This window comes from Heterocephalus glaber, unplaced genomic scaffold (genome assembly GCF_053883595.1).
Source record: "Heterocephalus glaber isolate CG9 unplaced genomic scaffold, H.glaber_assembly_v1.0 deba00000818, whole genome shotgun sequence".
Classification (NCBI taxonomy): Eukaryota; Metazoa; Chordata; class Mammalia; order Rodentia; family Bathyergidae; genus Heterocephalus; species Heterocephalus glaber.
Genome location: NW_028258164.1, coordinates 16,313,129 through 16,328,238, shown reverse-complemented (window position 1 = coordinate 16,328,238; position 15,110 = coordinate 16,313,129). Strand labels below are relative to the sequence as shown.

Sequence of the window (15,110 nt, the reverse complement as noted above, 5' to 3'; positions counted from 1 at the left end):
GACTTTTGTTTCCTATGAAAAGGAACACTGATGCTTTATAAATGTTTGCAATGCTCTCAGAAATATTAAACCCAGGCCAGTAAATGAACCATAACGCTGCTTTCTCATTTATTGAAGAATCAGATGTTCCAGAAGAAGGGAGAAGCCTAAAAAGGAGCTACATTTCCACTCATCATGGAGCACAGGCGTATCACCTAGATGGAGTGTGTGGCTCAGAAGAGATCCTGGATCCTCTTCAGCCTTGTTTTACCCACTGGGCCAGTAATGGATGGAAGACAGGCCTGGCACTGGGGAAGTAGAGGAGTGGCAAGAAGATGCTAAAGGTGGTGGCAGGCCTGAATTCCAAACAAGCATTTTTGAGCATGGACTGGCTTGTTCCACCTATCTCCTCTTCTTCCGGAATTACAGAGATTCAGAGGGAAGAGGCAATGCTAGGCGAGCTGAGATTTTCTCTGAGAAAACAGTAAGTAAACTCAGGAACCCGGCGAGTGGCTTGGTGGTTGTGTCTGAGCCTGTCTTCTTAAAGAATATGTATTTTCTGATTCTCGAAAAGGTGTTGATTCATTTGGAGAAAATGGCTTTACAACTTGTTTTCAGTCATGTTTTTAAAAATGCATGCTTTCATACAAATAGGTCATAGATCTGGGGAGCCGGAATGTCCCTAGGCCCATTGGGTTCCTCCAAACAAACTGAGTTTATTACAGACAGACTTTCAACCCATGAAGGACTTTACTGAAGAACAATAATAGATTCAATTTGGGAGTAGTTTTGGACTTATATGTTCTGCATATATCGTCTTAATAATTTTTAAAGTCCTGTCATATAGGTAATAAAAGAGTTGCTCACACCCAGGTCTTGTTGAGTGCTACAGCATACAGGGAAACCCCAGGAATCTTCTGCACAATTTCTCTGTCATGGTGATGAGTCACTCCCTGGTACCACACTCCAGGATGGTGTGAAACTGAATTTCCAAATGGCACAGTCATGACCTGAACCTCAACACCCAGCTCCAGAGCCTCTCTCTTGGTGAGGTCTTCCATGACTTGTCAGGAATTTTCCTAGTCTTGCTGATTCCTCATTCTATCAACCTGTCTTATCAAGTGCCCCTCTTTACCTAGTGAGATTCATTCATTTTCGTCATGCAACATGCATTACTGAGCATTTACCACAGTTGTCCATATCTTAGCACACATTCTCAAAGACGAAGAAATGTAATTGGTTCAGGTTCATATAAGGAAATTTGTGGTATACAGAGCAGGAATTTAAATTAGAAGAATGTTCATCAAAGTCACAGTTATCTCCAAACAGCCTTCACAGAGGCAATAGGACAGAACGCACCAACCTGGAGTCTATCAGGAGCTGCTCTGCTTGGTGACCACAGAGATACCAGAAATACGAAGATGCTTGTTATTCACAGCAGTGCCTCTCAGGAACTGTGGACTACAATCCACTGGTAAGCCCTGTTAGTTACAAAGCGTTCACATAGGATTTTAATGAAAAATCTGAGAATACAGGCTCCCTGAGGGGAAGGACAACTGCCGTCTCCTTCACCATCTATGACCTGTATCTGTCACTGTGCTTGAACATAAATGTGATGATAAATATCTGTTAAATGATGAATGAGGCTTTAGAAACAATAACAAAATCATGGAGGCATACTTTGGCTCACAGCACATGAAAGAGCTGCTGTTATAACAGTGTCTTCCTAGTTTATCCCTGTGTATTTTACATAGAAGAGGGATCTGGTGGCTTCTAACATCCTAGTTTCCCAAGGTAAGCATAGAAAGGCAAATAATTTTCATATCAATCCAGCAAAACATCTAGGCATTTGTGTTATCAAGGGAAGATTTTAGAATCATGGAACTATGATTCATTCAGAAAAGCCACTCCAAGCACAGGAATGGGTGGCCACAGCACCCCCTGTGACTGTTACCAGCCTTCAGGGAGGAACAGATCTGCTACCCAGGGCAAGCTTAACAGGCGGATAGCGAAGGGCTTGCTTTGGGACTTTTAAATATTTCACTGTCAAGTCTATTTACCTCAAAGATGGTAATAACAAATGTATCTCAGGGAAACTAACACTGCAGAATGCCATTTATAAAGTCCCCACAGAGGTTTATCTACCTAGTGGTTAGTACTATTGGTAAGAAGCCAGTTTAATGATACTTTTACAGTTAGAATTTCTTCATCACACATATATATCACACACATACACACACACTCATCTAGGAGGTCATATTTACTATGACATTAGTATACAATTAAAAAAAAAAACTTCAAAGCACCATATTGTGTATGACTTCTTACGTGCACAGGGCAGGCTGCCCTTTAGGATGTGTCCATAGAGGTTTGAATGTTTTAATTATTTATTCACTCATTTATTAAACACTTAATTCATTTTTAATTACTAAGCATTATTTTTAATTCCAGCATCAGTGATTCTTTAAAAAATACTTTATAAATATTTGTTCAAAGGGTCACCTGAGAACCCCTGAAATACACATGTGCTCCAGACCCGAGCCTCTGGTTAGGCCTGCCATGTAGTCTCAAGAGACTTCTGCCATCCATGCCTAGCCACAGCTCTGCTGAAGCAAACCCTTTAAAATAGTAGTGGGGAAAGCAAATTCACAGAATTTAGCAAACTGAAAGCTTCTTTCTACAATAAGTTGGCTGTCTCTTTTCTGGTTCCTGAGGAAGATCTCTTCCTACAAAGCTCAAAGCTGCTCTTGTATATTATACTCACTGGTTTTGCAATTAACATGATTTTTTCATCAGTCTAGGGAGCTTCAAATGTCTGCATCAAGACTCATGCATCACAAATCAACCTTGAACTAGAAAGATGCAACAAAATGATATAATAGTTTTGAATATAATTCACAAATAAACTTGGATACTATTCACAAATAACTTGTTTCTTGGTTGTTTTTATGGTTCATATCTAGATGTCCCCCTGAGGCCTCATACACTCATAGGTGGGGCTTTTTGGAGGGGATTGGATCATGGGGGTGTGATATGTATCAGTGAAGTAGTCCACTGATGAGTTTATAACTGACTTGCTGTCAGGAAATGGTGTCTGTTCAGAAGAGGTGGCACACTGGTGGTGCGGCCTGGAAGGATTTATCTCTTTCCCACCCCTTCCTTCACTCTTTCTCCACTTTCTGGAGCACACATGCTGGGTGAATGGCGCAGCATTAGGCTTAGAGTCGACACAATTCTGTCACCCTGTCATTTCACCACACACAAATGGTCTTCCCAGACACTAGAAAACACCAGGGGACTACAATTCTGTCCAGTAATCTTTTTTCCTAGTGGGCAAGTAGCTCTTACTTGGATGAGTAGGACACTTTCAATACAATTTGCCAATTGCTGTCCATTTCTACACTTACTTCTTGAATGAAGGAAACACAATGCCCGAGCTATGACATGCAGGCATACCACCGGAGGAGCTAGACTCTTGCCACATCTCAGGTGCTCATGAATGATGGAGCCCCTGATTGACCTCACAAAGGACACAATAAAGCCCCAACTCACACCGCCAACATTGTTGTCAGCAAGACCTCTGAAGCTTGGTTCCCACTGGGGAGTGCAGAGATAGCATACACTTCAGAGAACTGAATAGACAAAGAATAAACAAATTTTGGCACGATGATGTTTATTTTAACACACATCCTCTGGGACAAGGTCACTGCTGCCCTTTCACAGGCTTTAGCCAGTAAGTTCATATTTGTAAGAGAGTCTATTCATTTTTTAAATTTCTAGGTTTTCCAAGGTCTCCTACATCAAGAAGAGTTGTTCTCCTATACACATCCATGGAACTAATAAATATATTGTACTGAAGACATCAAGGGACAAATGGTATTACTGTGCTCTTGCTCCTTGGCAATGATCTACAGAAGTAATCTTTGTGGGTGTTTGTGGATGAGACAAGATTTTAAAACATTTTGTCTGTGCCTCTGCTGTAAGTTTGAGCTTCTGAATGTTTTCATGTCTTCCATATAGCTATTCTAGGTGTGTTCAAATGAATAAATGCATCTCTGGATAGACACATAATCCTAGATTATCGGTACACACACATGGAGTTCCCATATTAGAAGCTGGATGTCTTAATGCCCTGCTTTCTCCCCCACCACCATTACAAGTAATTCCTGCAAGGAACAAATCAACAAACAAATAGATTTTTATACTCTGATGTGGGACAGGAGGGAGATCGAATAAATTAGTAGTCTTAGGAAGACATCACTTCAGGCTTGTGCTACTGGCTCATTATCTGTAATGAATGAAATGATTCACATAATTTAACATAGAAATCCAAAGTAATTACTGCATTATAGAATTATTGCTATATATGAAAGGTGATGAATTATAGAGGGCAACTTATACACTTTATTTATTTTCAAGTCTTAAAGTGACTCCATTGCATAACTACACCATAATTCTTTTCTAATGGAGTTTTTTCACCCTGTTATTCAGAGGTAGCATAGAAGGATCCACTGTATACTGAATTTACTGATTAGTAATTTCTTCACAAAGTAAGGGTAAATACTTTATCTGAACAAAGTAGATGCAAGAAAAGACCCTTAAGGTTGGAAACTCTCAGGGCACAGAAGTTTCTGGATTCAGGGTAGCTCAGGATTGGGTGAAGGATACTATGCCCAGAAACTACCCTTCGGACACAGGGGGACTGGGAGCCATGGGCACCTTGCACTTTGTGAAAGGTCCGCTTCGTCCATTGAATTGGACAGGTGTGAGACTCTGGATTCAAACAATGGCCAACACTGGCCAGATGAGTTGATTGGTTAACTTTCTCAACTTTCTGTTGGTTGAGGCTTCACAAGGCAAAAGCACCCTGAGAATAGGTGATGCAAGGAAAAAGAGCTAGAGACACAGTACAACTGAGGGGAACCTGACGCCAACAGGGACCAAAGGAGACCCAGACAATGCCCAGGCATATGCAAGGATTTCTTTGTCTTTGGCTAGTGTCATGATTTTAGGTCACATAAAGATGGCATTATGTTGTGTTGATTGTTGATGTAAGAATGGATTAATGGTTCATCCAAGTAAAAAGGCAAAAAAGGTGGTTAAGATGGTATATTTCATGTTATAAATATTTTATAATAATAATGATTATGACAATCATAGAAAGGAGGGTGCTGCAGAGTCAAGTCATAAGTGTAAAGCTCCAATGCAAGTTATATCTTGAGTCAAGTCAAAAGTTGGCTGAAAGTTGCACCACTGATCTCAACAGTGAAACACACACACGTGTGTGCAAACACAAACACATACATGCAAAGGAAGGGAGGGAAGGAGGAAGAGAGGAGAAAAATCCTTGATTTTGGTCAAGGACTGTGGCTACACAAAATAGAATCATGGCACTAGCTGTGGTGTGCAGAGGTGGGACAAAGGCTAGTGAGGGCCTTACAGACCCATGTCCTCTACCTGGGTGACCTTAAAAAAAGTCTTACACCTTCCTGGGAATTCAGTACCCTCAGACATAAATTCATGAGTGGAACAACTGAATACTTGGGATTTTTATGCTCTAAGGTTTACAAAACATACTATTAGCAACAGAACACCTTCCTTAGAATCAAAGGCTAGGAACATCTTTGTCTATAAATAAAAATAATAGGATATGCAATTCTGAGGAAAAAGCTAGTTCAGCTTGGCAACAATTACAGTATAAAAGTCTGGGTTACTGGCCATCATCTGATACAGCTACAAACACCATTACTAGGACTGCACAATTCACCTTACTCACAGCAATCATCTCAATGAACTTTCCACTGGTGCCACCATGGCAGAAATATCCTGCTTAGTGACTCTACAAACGTGTTGTATGACGCTTAGACATGAACTCTAATACATCAATTATGTTCAAATTGCAAAGGCACCTGGAAGGTGTGGATCCTAGAAGGACCTACAGAACTGGTTGGCTGTCATAACAACCATATCACTTGCTCCCGTCTGTACTGGAATGGGCACAGACGAAGATGAGATATTTTGTGCTACTATTTCAGATACATATTAAAGTCCTGTTGGGCTTTCAGAAAAGAATAGTGATTATGAATGAATTCTTTATTTTCTAGAAAAATAATCAACCAAACAATATGGGCAGCTGTTGGCTCAGGGTATTCAATCATTACCTTTACAAATCCAACTGCACCCAAGATACAAGGGAGGGAGAAGCTGTGGGTGGAGGGTGACCTCTTCATGGGAAAGATTTAGAGCCTTGCAGAAAATTCTGAGACACTGTGGGCAATGTGAAGAATGATTGTTCTTCAGCCAGGTTATGAGGACATCATAGACAGACATCCTATCCTGCAATGGCTTTAAATAAGAATATTGATGGTAGCTATAGGAGGCCTTGGAGATGATTCAGTTTGACCTTCTTCATAGAGAGACAAGGACATAGTTTCAGAATGCAAGAGTTTTTTCTCCAAAGTTGAATCCCAGGGCAAAGTGGGGAGGTGCAGAGAGAGAGTCAGGGAGAGGAGAAAGCATTTTTGTAACTGCAGAATCTTGGGAACAAAAAAGAAGGTTGACAATTATAGCTGCATTTATGTACAAAAATATAATATAGCTGTAGTAGGTGATGCAGTAGTTAACGGCACAGCCTAGAGCCCTACAGGCAGCACGTCTGCACACAGGCTCTACCTCTGTCCCTTGTGGGTCTTGGTGACTGATTTATTGATGTTATGAAATAACACAGGGAGATGTCTTCACAGAAGCCAGCTGTGATCAGCAGCATGTTTCCTAGCTTAGAAAAGCCACAAGACACAGGATCGCATGAGGCAGAAAAGCAACTCCAGAGTCCCGAGGAACAGAACAAAGTCAGGGGTTCCGAGGAACAGAACAAAGTCAGGGGTTGGGGACAGGGCACAGAAGGGTGTTGAGGTCCTAAAATTTAAGAAAGATAAAGTAAATCCAAACTTTTTCTCTATAGAGAAAAATGAAAGAAAAAAAATGAACCCCTGGGTCAATATGGTGAAGACAGTATCTCTACCTTCAGAAACTTGTACTTTAAATATATAAGCTAAGATACATCAGGTTACAAAGAAAATGTATTACCTTGAAACATAGTTCCATATCTTTAAATATATAAATAAAATATATTTATATTGCTTAATGATTCACAATACAATACATAAAACGTAGGCAAGTTAAAGTGAGTTTTCATTTTAAGTATGTATCAGTGTCATGACCATTTTGCTGAGATCAGTTAACAATATCTAATGGCAGGGTTGTCTTAGATGAGGACATATACTTCCCAAGTGGAGATTCAATTCTGTCTTTTACCTTCTGACAGCTATAAGAATGGAAGTCCTTTGCAAAGACAAGATAGGAAGCAAGGTACACTTGTGTATCTTACTTTATAAGGAAAAGAGCAGGTACACAGAATGCATTTCCAGACATCTGCAGCTGTCCCTGTGCTGTGAAAATACTTGTGACTTCTGCTGGTCACAGGTTTCGGCAAAACTACTATAGCTTTGCCTGCAGACCTGCCGAAGGACAGCTATGTTTTGATTAGATGCTCATGAAGAGAATTGTGTCTTTTTCCTTTTTCACGCAAGGCCATGGATCTTGTTAAGAAATCTCTCCTGCTGCCTGAGATAAGAAGAGCCAGGGCCTGGGGTGAAGGCAGGGCCTCCATGGACCTTAGGATTCAGGAGCATCAGCAACAAGAAGCTGGGCTTTCAAGTTCAGGATTTTCCTGCTAAAAATCCACTTAGCTAAACTTTCAGTAAGCGAAACCCATTAAACACACATGTATTGTCCTTGTGTCCATGGTGGGTTGGGGTGTGAAGGAGGATTGTATCCACCTCAGGGGCAGAATGGGCAGGATGCTACATGCCATGCAAGTCCATGGAGGCAGAGCCCCAGCAGTGACCACAGGGACATTACCAGATGACATCAGGACACCCTAGAGGCCAGGAGGGATATGAGTTACCCAGTATATGTACTAACCGTGTGGGACATGTGGGTACTCCAAACACTTCGGGGCTGGCAAGTTGACAACAGGGACAACCGTTTCTGGGAAAAGTGTGGTCACCAGGAAGTTCTAGAGAGGGCATTGTCCATGGAGCTGCAAGAGCCTGGGGTGGGAATTCTGGGTGTCCAAAAGCAGATAGAGCACATCACAGACATGCAGCTACAGAGGGCCACACCCAGGGGAAAGCTGACAAAGGAGCCCAGATAACTGCCTGAGTGGAGGTCAGGTCTGTAATGTGGAGTGCAAGCCAAATTCTCTCATCTGGCCAGTGTAGCCCCAGAAGTGATGTTTTATGTAAACTTCGAGAAGTGGGGAGCATCTCCTAAAGTGCGGGTACCTCCCCAACATGCCCAGGTGCATAATGATGATCAAACTACTGGCTAAATGCTTAAGTTTAAAAAAAATATTACAGTAAAAGACACATTGTCACCGATTTCCCTCAAAATACTCTCCTTTGCTTTGAACACACTTATTCCATTTTTCTTGCCTCCTTCTGAAGCAGTTCTGGAAGTCCTCTTTCCTAAGTATCTGTATGTGGTGTGATAAAAAATACAGTGTAGGTTGCTGCTGAATGCCATCCAACAGAAAGGGAGGCTCATAAAAACATGACACTGTGTTCTCATCCACCTTATTCAGCAGATCTGGCACTGTGTGACTTCTGGTACTTCCCCAAAGAGAAAATGACCATGAAAGGTAAATATTTTGGATCCATTCAGAACACTGAGGCAGCCCAAAACAGTTTAACTAAAGGCACGCAGGAGGGAGGACTTCTAGAGCTGCTTCAGAAAGTGGCAAGAACGATGGGATAAATGTGTTGGAATGGAGGGAGAGGATTCATTGCAATGTGTCTTTTACTGTAATAATTTTTAAAAATCTAAACATTCAGCATATTTTCTGATCACAGCTCTTATCCTCAGGTGCTGACATCCTCCACAGCTGTTTCTGGAAGATCTCAGAACATCAGCATCATGACTTTGACCAAAGACCTGGTTTCCCTCACTCATAGCTGGATGTTCTCATTTCTTCTCCAGTGTTGCTGACTATGCCTATTGAGCAGGACTGGAGAAAGGAAAAGTAATGCTTGATATCTACTATTTTGTTGTTTTGTTGGGAAGATATGGGCAGCATTTTTAAAAAAAATATGGGCCCTGGCAGAGAAAGAAGCAAGGGCCACAATCCCTAGTTTTTGACATAGGCAATTTCTAATCCACTATTGTGCTCTTCCAAGGAAAAAAACTGACATGAAGTCAGATAAAAATGATCCCATCTCTCATTCAAGCTGGAAATAGAAAACACAGGTGAAACATTTGGGAGGTTTTCAAAGCAAAACTCCCTCCATCATCCAGCATAACTGGAGCGTCCACCATCCTTTTAAGTAATGATCTCTCTCCAAATTCTTTTTTGCTCTCCATGAGATGCATATCAAAGCCCCAAATCTCCTGAGTTTAGAATCTGTGGGTATACACCTGTGTACTCTCACATATTTTTTCCCTGTTTCCATTTCAGTGGAATTAACACAGTCTTCATCACAGAATCTTCTCTTTAAAAGGGTCCTCATGTACAGCAATACCAAAGTACTGAAGACAACAAAAAGGGTGCATTCAGAGTTTCGATAATAAGGCAAACACACTAGGGTTTATTTTGGGGAGCAGGGAGTAAAATTAAGTTCTCTCAGAGAAGCTGAGGCTAATGATAACATATTGGGAGCTTCTCATGTAACATTAAAGAATCCTATATGTATGTCATTGTGGAGCCAGCCCACAGATATGCCAGTTGGCCCAGTTTACCTGGGCACCCACCATGGCACATGGATAGGATGTAGGCACCCACCTAGGCAACCACTATGGCACATGGATGTGGACAGGGAGCATCTCATGATGGAGGCTGTGGACTGCATGGTTCTGTCTCATTTCTTATTATTACAGCAGACAGAGGACGGAGACTGTGGCCCACGGCGAGGCAGGCAGGAACCACCCTCACTCTCAGGGCCTTGCGAATTCAGGTTGTGTCAGCACTTCTGGTGACAAACTTCTGGAGCTGGGAAGAGGTGGAAGCCAAGGGAGGTATAGAGAGGAGAGGAGGAAATGGGGGGAATTTGTCATTCGGGTCATAGGAAGTAAGGGAAAGCCACTGCCAAGGTGAGCACGAGCCAGCAGGGAGAGACAACCGGATAGAAAATGGAGTCCAGAGCTTCTGTTGGCCGGAGCGTCATGGCAGAGGAAACAGACAGAATGCCTGTTCTCCCAGATGCATAGATCAGATCTGTACCCCCAGATCTGATGGTGTTGATACGGAAAAGTTTTAGATAACTTAATAGATTGAATATTAAGGTAGTTGTAGAAGCAAAATAAGTAATGTGTTCTTTTAAGATTTGCTTTTCCTGTAACTCCTTGTTTAAGGTGAGGATTATCTGACTCTAACCAGTAACTTCATTAACCTAACAAAGTTACCATGCCAGGGTGAATTTACAATGTATATGGCCTATCTTGTGTCTGTGACTTGTAAATAGGAACTGGAATTGTATTTACACATCAAAGACCACTAGGGATAAGATAATGGCTAAAAAGGATATAAAAAGGGAAATGCTGAACAAAGGGGGCACGGATATTGACCAGACTGGTTTCTAGCATTCTCGTCCACTCGCAAGAAGAAATTTTATTATTTTATCTGAATTCTGTGTCTCTGTGTTTTTCTTTCCGAGATTTCTGCAACAGTGTGAGAGGTGAGACATTTGGGAGGTGACCAGCTTGAGACTGGAGCCCTCATGAGTGGTATCAGCCCTTGTAAGAGGGACCCCAGAGTGGTGCTGTGTCCCCTCTGCCATGTGAGGACACAGTGAGGCGATACTACCTATGAGTCAGGCATAGGACCGCATCAGGCACCAAATCTGCAGCACTCTGTTCTTAGATGTCCAGCCTTCTGCTGGCTCCACGCCACCTGCTTGATGGCTTTTTTGTGACAGCAGCCTGTTTGGACCAGGGAGCCAGAGAAGAGTCTCAAGTAAAGGAAGCTGGGTCCCAGGAAGAAGGGCCACAGCAGGAGGACCTGGCCAGGAGAAGGGAGAGAGGACAAAAGTCCCAAATGCAGGATTCCATCCAGCAAGGAGGGAAGTGCACACCTCACACTGGCAATGCAGTGTGGACAGCATGGAAGGTGGGGCAGAGCAGGCAAAGAGTCAGCTGGAAACAAGACCCATTTAGCTTCCAAAGAATGACCAGGCTGAACAGAAAAGAATCATGCTGGTGTAAAGGTCATGAGTCTGAGATCCTTGACACTTCAGACAGGAAAATGCTGCCAACCTGCATGGGATCTGTGCTTAATGAATGAAATATATAGAGATGTTATTTGTCCTCAGATTGAAAGGTATACATTTGCAAGAGTGAAAGATTGCACGTATGAAATCTTTTTTGCTCTCAATAAATAGTGAAAAAAAATTCCTTAAAGAGATAGAGCTTTTCCAATAAGAAGATAGTGTCATGAAAAGAAATTTAATCAGGTTTCAGGAAAAGGAGAAGGATCAAGATAAATAAAAATCAAACTGTGAGACCAAATATTTAAAGTCTACACAGTTGTGGGCTTGAGAGATGTTTATTTAGATTCCAAAGTACAATGTATTGAATGCAGATTTCAAGGAAGGAGGCAGGTAAACCACACTGACAAGATGTATGACCAAGAAAGAGAAGAGTACGTAATTGTACAGAGAAAGGCATTATCTTTTCTGATGATGCTATGGCAAGAGCCAAAATTATTCATCAACGTCTAAGTTATTTGGCAAAGAGGCAGGTGAAAAAAATTCCAGTTGGCATAGAAAAGGGCAAAAAGTACCATGGACGGGATAAAAGGCGAAGTCTGTCAAGAGCAAGAGAGTCTATGCAGTGGAAGAGACCGCAGATGTAAAGTCCCTGGTATCCACTTGGGGCTCTGCACACCCAGGGTCACCACATTCTCATTACAGAAGCTCACAGCTACTGGGAGTGACAAAGGAGGCGGGGTGCTCTGCTGACCATTCATAGTCTCTCCTCCTCCCCACCCTCAATCCCTGCTTGGCAGAGGACAGGAAGGTCCAGTTGTTTGCAAATCACATGCTGTCTGAAAATGACTACTCTAATAAGGAAGACCTGGAAAAGCAAGTAAGTTAACAATTTGCAAAAATGTTTGTAAATAATACAAGTGTCATAAGAATTCAGACATCACTGTTAGTTCGTAAGAATTCTCAAAAATTCTTTTGTACCTCCTGAGGTTAGAAGTATGAGCTAGCAGTGCAGGAAGAGTTATTTACTAAGATGCTGTGTGGGATTTGTATTTTTGAAAAAGTGATCGTGCTATGTTTAATTTCCTTTAGAGCTCCTTCATATCATCAAATTTCAAAGCTTTTATGATGAATCGTTGGGTGTTCTTTTCCTAAACCACACAAGGAAACACAGGAGACGCTTTTGCTAAACTTTCTGTGTATGCCTTGGATTCTGATTTTTTATATTGATTTCCATTCAGGTGGACCCCAGAGAGAAGTTTCATTTGTTTATAATATATCATAATTAAAAGTGATTTTAAAAATGAAATAGCACTGAATTCATTAACTGGTAGACAGAAAAACAGGCCCAGATGAAAGATAGCAGAAAGACTAGGAGCTGCTTTGGAGATGAGATCATAATGAGCTTTTGGTACAGTTTGGATATAGTTTGACCGTGTCCCAAGGGCTGAGTACCTAAGAGTGTCCACATGAAAGGTAGTGATGCCTTTAGAAGGAGGGGCTTAGTGAATGACCTCGTGGGTACTGAATGACCTTGGAAGGAAGTGAGGTGGTGCTCTTTGTACCCCAGTTAGTTCTCATAAGAACTAACTTACAAGAAATCAAGTCTGACCTTGACCCTTGGGTTCCTGTGTCACCACTTGATCCCTCCACCTACTCACACTCCTACCACTGCAGTACCATCCTCCACCCGGTCTCCCCAGAACCCACCCCAGGCCAGCACCAGCCCCCTGAACCTCCAGAGTGTGAGCTGAAAAATCTTCTTTTCTTTGCAGAGAACCCAGAATCAGAGATCTCATTGTAGTGATGAAGAAAGTACTAATGCAGCTTTACTATTTTATACCAGGTTCATGATTTTCATTCCCTTGTTGGGGACTGAGAAAGAAACAAAATATTTAGTTCCTTCGTTTTACCCAGTTAAATCCACCAGTGACACCTGGACAATAGTCCACAGATCACTGTTGTCTCAAATGGAGAAATGAAGGTTCCTTTTGATCACCTCACCAGAAAAGGACCTCTATAGTGTAGACTCTGTGCCAGCCCAGTTTCCTATGTTCTAGTTAGACACCAGACTCTCCCTGGCTTCTATGTGCCATAAGCCCTTTACCTTCTCTGGGTCTCAGATTCAGCCTCTGCCCGTGTTGGGGTCCTGCAGACCAACCCTAAGCCTCAGTGTCACTAGGATTCCTAGGACTTGAAAAAACCCTCCTTTCCAGTTTATCCTTACAGTTATGGTGCACACTACACAGGACATGGGAGAGAAGAAGAACAAGAGAAAGTTCAGATGAGCCAGCGTAAGCTCCCAGGCATCCTTTGCTAGAGGGATCTTCTGGGCACAGTGAATCTTCCTAGAAACCATGTTACCAATCACTCAGAAGCTCACCCAGGCCTGGGTTCCCAGGGCTTTTGGGGGTTGGTCAAATAAGAACGTAGCACCTGCCTAACTGACCTCAGATACAACTATTACGTTAGAGCAATGGTGGTGAACCTATGGCACAAGTGCTATTTGTTTTTCTTTTAAGACAAAAGATGTTAATGTATGAGTTTTTTCTTCTAAAGTAAAATCTCAGTATTCAGGTTTAATTGCAGTGTTGTCACTTTGCCATAAATAAATGGGTTTGGGTTGTAGTTTGGGCACTCATCTGGCATCACTGCCCTAGAGCAATGCAGGCATTCACCATAAGCCACACTGTTAGGGTAAACCATCTGATCAAACTGGTTCCACGTGGCCCAAGGCCTCAGGAATACAAAAAGAGTTCTCATTGGCCAAAAGATTGCAACCACTGGCAGCTAATTTCCCAGTCCCAAAGAGAGGCCTTTCCTGGAATAAGCAGGGATTTTTTCCCCCCCAGGGATTGAATTCAAAGCCTTCACACTGAGTTCCATCTTTAAATTTTTTTTTTTACCCAGTCTTACCAAGTCACCAAGTTGCCCACACTGGGCTTGAGTTTGTGATCTTTCTTCCTCAGTGGCCCTGAGTGCTGGGATTAAAGGCCTGCACTACTGTGGCCAGCTCTGAGCAGGCTCCGAGCAAGCCAGGGCTATTCAATGATCCCTTCCCTGTAGAGCATACACTTCCTTTCCACAGTCAAAAAAGAGATCAAAGACTTCAAACTCTTGTGATCTACTGCAAGAAATGTATTTCACATATCAGCTCAGTAAACGTACTACATATACATGTGTAATAGACAAAACTCCAAACCACAACAGTTCATTCTACCAGTGACTTTTGACTGGTTAGCAATGCATTTTATTTTCTTAAGCTGACTGTGACCCACTAAATTAATTTCATGACTTTCTAATGTGTCAGAGCCTGCATTATGGAAAAAAACAAATGAGCAAGAGAATTGAAACACTTAGAGTGCTGAGGGGCTTGAGCCCAATATTTGAAGAAAGGGCAACTATGTTCATAACTGTGTTGGACTTAGGGTCATTAATCATGTCAGACGTCAAGATAAGCAGATGGCAGTGGGATGAAAAGGGGATCCTGGCTGAGCCATGGAAACCCAATCAATGGCCCAGTGGTACCAAAAGGTAGTGTTTTCTCTAGCTCCCTCCCAATTCTTCTGGATGCCTTCCTACATGTCTCCTTATCCTTTCTCACCCCAGTCTGAAATACAAACTGGCCTTTTCTGTTAAGAGCGTCCTCAACAATTACTGCATTCCATGCCTCAATATTCTCATTTGTTCACATCCCGCCTAAGCAATTCTAAAGGAAGACAATAATCAGGCAACTTGATGGGCACAAAATGTAAAGTCCTGACACGTCAGTCCTTAATGCTCCTGGTAGTCATATTTAAAGGAATTCTAGGAGAAAAACTGTTTAAACACACGTGCGCGCACACACACACACACACACACATACACACATCT

At 42.1% G+C, this 15,110-nt stretch overlaps 1 protein-coding gene across 2 annotated transcripts in view; it reads right to left on the bottom strand.

Annotated features, from left to right (window-relative positions):
* Window positions 1-15,110, bottom strand: part of Dpp6 (dipeptidyl peptidase like 6) — an 863,175-nt gene that overhangs the window by 618,500 nt on the left and 229,565 nt on the right. The window lies entirely within an intron of this gene.